Here is a 6,593-nt window from a genome sequence, read left to right on the forward strand (position 1 = left end):
TTTTCGAGTTTCGAGATACCTTTTCAGTTCGTTTTACCAAACAGAGCCTTAGTCTTAATTATATTGTTTCCTATTTTCATGTATTTTCCAGTATCTTCATTGTAATTCTCTACAATTAATCAAGCAATTCTTTCTATCATTCTTAATCTCTTATATAACCTTCGGTTGGCTCGTTTGTTGAGCATTGGACCGGTTCTGATTACGAGACTCTATTAGAGTCGGCTTTTGACGTAAAGTGAGATGACGGTGGATAGTCGAGAAATTTAGTCTTTAGTTTTCACAAATTTGATACTTATGTATGCTTTGAAAGTGATTAAAGGAGCAATTGTAGTACTTCCTATATCCCGGTTATTTGTTGTCATTTTCCATTTTTGGGTGTCTCAGTCATTTGTTGTATTTCTATTTTAAAAATGAAGTTTTTTTTTTTTTTTTGGTGACGAGGGTTGAATCCCCCAGACACGCAATACCCCGCAAACCACGTGTGCCATGTAAGATATCCTTTAGGATGACAGTGAATCAAAGACTCCCAGAGGAGTCGAACCCGGGACCTCTCAATTCGTTGTCATTGCAACGCTTTGAGGCACTCCCGCACTCCACTACAACTTCAATTTTAAAAATGAAGTTATTTGATCATTCTCATCCAATTTGTTTCACTTATCATTTAGTTATTGGTGCTCTTCTTTTTCCTTGGTCTTTGTGTCAGGACAACAATTGACAATATGCCTAACGATTAGCAACTCCTGCGACGACACAAGACTTTTAAGGTTAATCATTCATCTAATGCTATTGTTGAAGATGGAGCTTCATAATCTGCCTCTTGTTCTTGAATTTGTCACAATCTACGTACTCCAACAATATATAGAGTCCCAGACTTCAGAAGATTCTTCCAAACCTATGATGACGATTGACATTCGATAATGATTCGGGTGTGTTCGTGTGTATCAAGTACTTGGTTCTCGTTTAATTGCTTTTCATTGTTTGTAATTATAAAATTATGGAATACTAATCTTTCCGTCTCAGTCATTTGTTTACGTTTTATGCCCAAGTATATACTCTATGCATATACTGACTGATGTACGTATGCTGTAGCCTAGATGATTGAGAAACATGGTAAGAATATGAATCCTCCGACCTCCACCAAAGGAAATCGTCTTTTCTGCATCGCGAATCATTATCGAATGTCAATCGACATCTAAGCGTAAATATTTATGCACTGTTTTAGCACCTACTGCGTGCCTCTTTGCCTAAGGCGCAGCTCATTACGCTTGCTGCTAAACTGCTAATCTTTTACTCCTTCCGTCCTCGATCATTTGTTTACCTTTTTAGAATAGCCAAGTATAACACATGCTAATTCCTGCTGCGTGCCTCTTTGCGTAAGGCGCATCTCACTACGTTTAAGTGCTAATCTTTTACCCCATAATTATAGTAGCTCGTAAGGGACATTTGCATTTGTTTCAGCTTCAGCTGTTTTTTTTTTTCCTGTTTTTGAGGTAATCTTTACATAACAATTGGTAGTGAAACTGTCAAAGAACTCTAATGTTAATTAATATAATCTCAACATTGAAATTCCTGGGCTCATATAGAGTAGCTAAGTATAACACATTCCAATTTCAGCTTATCTATTGATCCAACCTATTAGTTTCCTGAGATGCCTTTTCAGCTTCTGCCGCATTCCAATTTATTTAAGATTGTTGCTGGTACAGAGGTTTTTTCACTTTGGCATTTTCCTAATAAGCAGAGAAACTGTGTACTGTAAATGTTGTAGACTTCATTATCTGTTTTGAACTGGAAATTTTTTCAATACAGGAATAGATCAGTGTTTGCAGCAATGGGTTACAGGTTTGATCCTTCATTAGCTAGCTTACTGGTATTTTCTTTAATCCTTGCATACTTGACATATTAAATGACAATTCTTCGTCATGCCTGATGCTTCTGTGAATGCTTTGACTGTTTCATCGTCGTATCAGTTTCTTGATGGCCCTAATTACAGGAATCAATCGTAGTACTGATCTAACTGGTTCTTCTGATTTTCATGTAGAATGCAATCCACTTACTTCTGATTATGACAGAGTATAACAGCACTGAAGTCGGTTCATGCTCATAATCCCAAGATTTACTCACAGATGAAAGGCATTACAATTCTGTTACAGGGTGTCATGTAAAATTGCCAACTAGTACAATAGGAGCATCAAATTCAAGGAATGCTGCAACTGGAGCATCAAAATTTCAACTGTCATGATATTAATTAATAGCATTAGCAGCTGCTCAAGGTTGGTCAATCCATCAATTGGATATTAAGAATGCGTTTGCGTTTCTTCATGGCTGGCTACTTGGATGAGTAAGTTTACATGACTCCGCCATCAATCCGTCCCACTGTAGACGGACACTATCCGTAGACGGATAGTGTCCCTCTCACAAAATGCAAGTGGGAGGGAAAGTGGGAGGGTATCCATTTTCCACTCACTTGCACTATCATCTACTCTCATTTTGTGAGAGGCTTTAGACGGATAGTGTCCATCTAAAGTGAGAATTTGTACTCAAGCTTTTTGGTTCTCATATGTTCTTCCTTGCAAGTTCCTAATTCAAGTTCCATTTCTATTTCGGTAATTCTAATTCTAGTTTATTTAGTTTACATTTCTATTTTAGTTATCACATAGTTTTATCATTAGTATTTTAATTTCATCACACAGTTTATTCTCATATTTCATAATTCATCTTTTAATTTATATCATTTCTATAAACATGTTTAGCATTTCATACATCATAATTGGTAGTTTACATTTCAATATGAGTAGCTAAATTTCCTTAGTCTAGGGATTAGGGAAGCCATGTAATAACTAATGTATGTAAAATGTTAAAATAGGTTTATATAATATTGTCTAATTGTTTCTATCACATGTCTGTATCGTCGCGATTAATCTTTGTTTAGTGACCATATTCATTGCTTAAGTTTGTTAAATTCGTTCTATAAGTCGAGAGGCACGGAATCGGATTAGACTAAGCATGTATAGTAGGACGACCTAGTCATGACGAGAGTTCTCTAGGACCCAGTCTATGGTTGACACTAATATCGTAAAGTGGGTGTCTTTAAGCCTAAACAATTGACAATGTTATTTATTCCGAGTTTAACATGAATATATATTTACAATTGCATGTGTGATCCGACTCCCATAGACTCTTTTAATCATATATTGCTATATCATTTTATTTTCTATCATCAAACAAACAAACCAATCAATGGTTACCGGCCTTGATAGATTTTCTATTCATGGCATTTCATAGCGCAATTTCCGTCTCGTTGTGTTCGATCCCTCGTACTACATTAATTTGTGTCAAGGGTAATTATTTTTGCATAGGTGTGCGATAGCATATCAAATTTTGGCGCCGTTGCCGGGGAGCACGGTTTTATTGCGTTTAGATTTGTTGATTTCTATCTTGTTTTCTTTTGTCTTGAGGAACACTTGTTCCTTGAGTCTGTTACTTACGATTTTCTAGAGATTGTTGTCTTATGCCCATGTTTTCTCGTAGTGGAGATTTGCTTTCACCGGATTCCGAGCCCGAGAAAACATTTCGAAGAAGACGACGTTTTTGGAAAGAGGTTAAAGAAGTTGATTCACCCGTGCAATTTGAAAGTGTAAGAAAGTCTTACTTAGACGATCTTAAATCACTTGAAGATGAGGAGTTTCTAGTTCATCATCTCCACCACCGCACCATCTCCAACTAAAAAGATGGTGAAACTTTCCGATCATTCCAAGCCCACCGCGGCTATGCTTCCGGCCGGTATTACAACTACTCAAATTACGGCCCCGAAATTCGAGATCAAACCGGCTTTCATTAGCCTTGTGTAGAGGAAGCAATTTGGGGTAAGTCCTTTGAAAGATTCCAATTTTCATGTGCAAAACTTTTGTGACTATTGCTCCATAATTCAGCAAACAGGCATCACTCAAGCCCAAATAAGGGAAATACTTTTCCCTTTCTCTTTGAAGGACAAGGCAAAGCTATGGATCAATAGCCTTGATCGCACCGCTATGGGAATCACAAATTGGGAGAAATTGACTCTTGCTTTCTATCAAAAGTTTTTTCCACCGGAGAAAACTCAAACCTTGAGGAGCCAAATCACCGGATTCAGTCAACAAGCTCTTGAGAGCTTATATGAAGCTTGGGAGAGGTACAAGGAGTTGCAAAGGCAATGCCCACATCATGGGTTGTATGCTTGGTTCCTAGCTATAACATTCTACAATGGATGTTGTGCGGAGTTCCGAAGGATTCTATATTCCGCTAACAAGTGGGTAGTTTGGATTGGATTAGAGAGAGTATTTATATAGATTTATTTCATCCTTAATAAGAGATCTAGGCTCTGTTTGGTAAAACTATTTGAAAAGGTAGCTGAAACCTGAAAAGGTAACTGAAATCTGAAAAGGTAACTGATAAGGTAGCTGAAAATTAGGAACTGATAAGGTAGCTGATTATATAAAAAAATGTTTGGCAAACTAACAGAAAAGGTAACTGATTTTGATGAAATGACGTAAAAGGATATGATAATTATTTAATAGTATAGATTTAAAGGGTAAAAACGGAAAATCAAACCAAATCAGGTACCTGAAATCTCAAATGCTACTCTAGGTAGCATTTTATTTCAGGTAGCGTATTTGATTAAATAAGCTACTTGCCAAACGCTTACAAAAAAAATAAGGTACCTGAAACTTTGGTCAAATAAGCTACTTTGACCAAATTAGGTACCTGAAATGTCTTGTCAAACGGAGCCCTAGACTAATTAAGAAATAAATGCTAATACCATGAAATTAATTATTAATTTCCTAATACAAATTAACAATTAGAAAACCTTAACTAACTTCCTAAGATCAACTAAAACCAAAACCTACGTAGAAGACAAGCTAACGTAGAAAATCACCAGTAATCACCAATAGCTAGGAAAGTCCAAGTGGGACGAAGTTCTTTTTAAGGAGGGAAGACTGTAATACTACGGTTTTATGAGTCTCTGGGTACTCTATCGAGTGGGCCTTACTCTGTCGAGTAAGGGTGTTTTGCGATTTAATATAGTTTCTGACCTGTTGGGTACTCGATCGAGTAGCCTTGATACTCGATCGAGTAGGCGGCACTCGATCGAGTACGTCAGTTACTCGATCGAGTAGCCGGTTTACGGGGGGATGATTTGTCGGGTTTTGTTAATAATGCGAATTAATATTTAAACACTTCCGTCACTTTCATAATACACTTTTACAAACCTAATTACTTTCAAAAGAGAAATCAATCTACGTACTTCGCATTCATCGCATTATTGGCAAATTCCGGAGCTTGGAAGGTCGGAATTCACCTTTATTTACAACTTTGTGATCCTTACGTCGAGGGTAAGATCTACGTACTGTTTTTATGGTATTTTGTTAAAGTTAGTTAAACCCTAATTTGGGGATTTTGGGGTTTTATTGTCTTTCTTGATTGGTAGCAATTGTATGATCGTATGTTAGGAGGAGGATTCGTAGAAGAGGCCTTTTGATAACAGTTGTTGAGATCGTCTGACTGTATTGCATTCCAGGTATGGTTTCCCTACTCAGTATTAGTCCCATAATGTGTTGGTTGTGATCTGTGATTGTTGATTATTATCATACGAGTATTGTGACGGTTGTTGGTTTTGATTGCTGTTTAGTAGTTGTGATTGTTTGTATTTGTCTGTGTTCTTCGCGGCGCGTCCCTGGCTGAGTTGAGTCACTTGCGGGAGTGGCTTCACGCCCATTATTCGCCTTCTGTGGAACCCGCCACAGAAGGGATGTGCACATTAATGGATTTGGGTTTATCGCTCGACGGAGATGAGCGGGGATTAGGTGGGAACGGCTTTGTCCCCCATCGGCGGCGTGGAGTGACTGTTGCGATGGACACTGCGCGGGGCTACACACTTTAGTGTGTAGTCAGTATTGTGGAGTTGGTGATGGAGTTCGGAGTATATCTGTGACGATTGAGCTGTGTTGTTTGTGTGTTGTTGGATTATATAAATTGTGTGATTAGTACTGACCCCGTTTATTGTTTCAAAAACGGTGGTGATCCATTCGAGGATGGTGAGCAGTTGTTGAGCAGGTATGAGTAGAGATATATGGGCTAGCTAGAATGAGTCATCACTGCAGTTAGAAGAGTCTTCCGCTGTTGTCAGACATTATGTTTAGCTTTTAGACATTTGGTTTTTGGAGAACATGTACTCACATTTTATCAGTTTGATTTCCGGATTGTAATCTTTCACTTAACTTGATACTATTTAAATACTGTTTCGTTATTGTCGTATGATTATAATTGCCTCGGGGAACCGAGATGGTAACATCTTCATACCTGAGTGGTCCTGGTAAGGCACTTGGAGTATGGGGGTGTTACAGGTTCCCGGGATGTGTATGAGTGAGGACAGAATGCGTTGAAAGGGACCCGTGTTGATCTATATTCCATGTACACAATCTGGTACCATGAGTGACGCTCCTTACACAGCCTGACAAGTTATCGTGAGTGACCGCTCCTGACCCAGGGTTTGGGCCGAGGTGTTACACAACAGCTACCAAACGTCAACACAAATATATGAGATACCTAATGTCTCA

The 6,593-nt window shown here is 38.2% G+C and overlaps 1 non-coding gene across 1 annotated transcript; it reads right to left on the reverse strand.

Moving 5' to 3' along the window:
- Positions 1-4,099: 4,099 nt before the first annotated feature.
- LOC141645476 (small nucleolar RNA R71) lies at positions 4,100-4,207 on the reverse strand. Its single transcript, XR_012544958.1, has one exon. It is a non-coding gene; the product is annotated as a small nucleolar RNA R71 (small nucleolar RNA).
- Positions 4,208-6,593: the final 2,386 nt, after the last annotated feature.

Source organism: Silene latifolia, chromosome 2 (assembly GCF_048544455.1).
Source record: "Silene latifolia isolate original U9 population chromosome 2, ASM4854445v1, whole genome shotgun sequence".
Lineage (NCBI taxonomy): Eukaryota > Viridiplantae > Streptophyta > Magnoliopsida > Caryophyllales > Caryophyllaceae > Silene > Silene latifolia.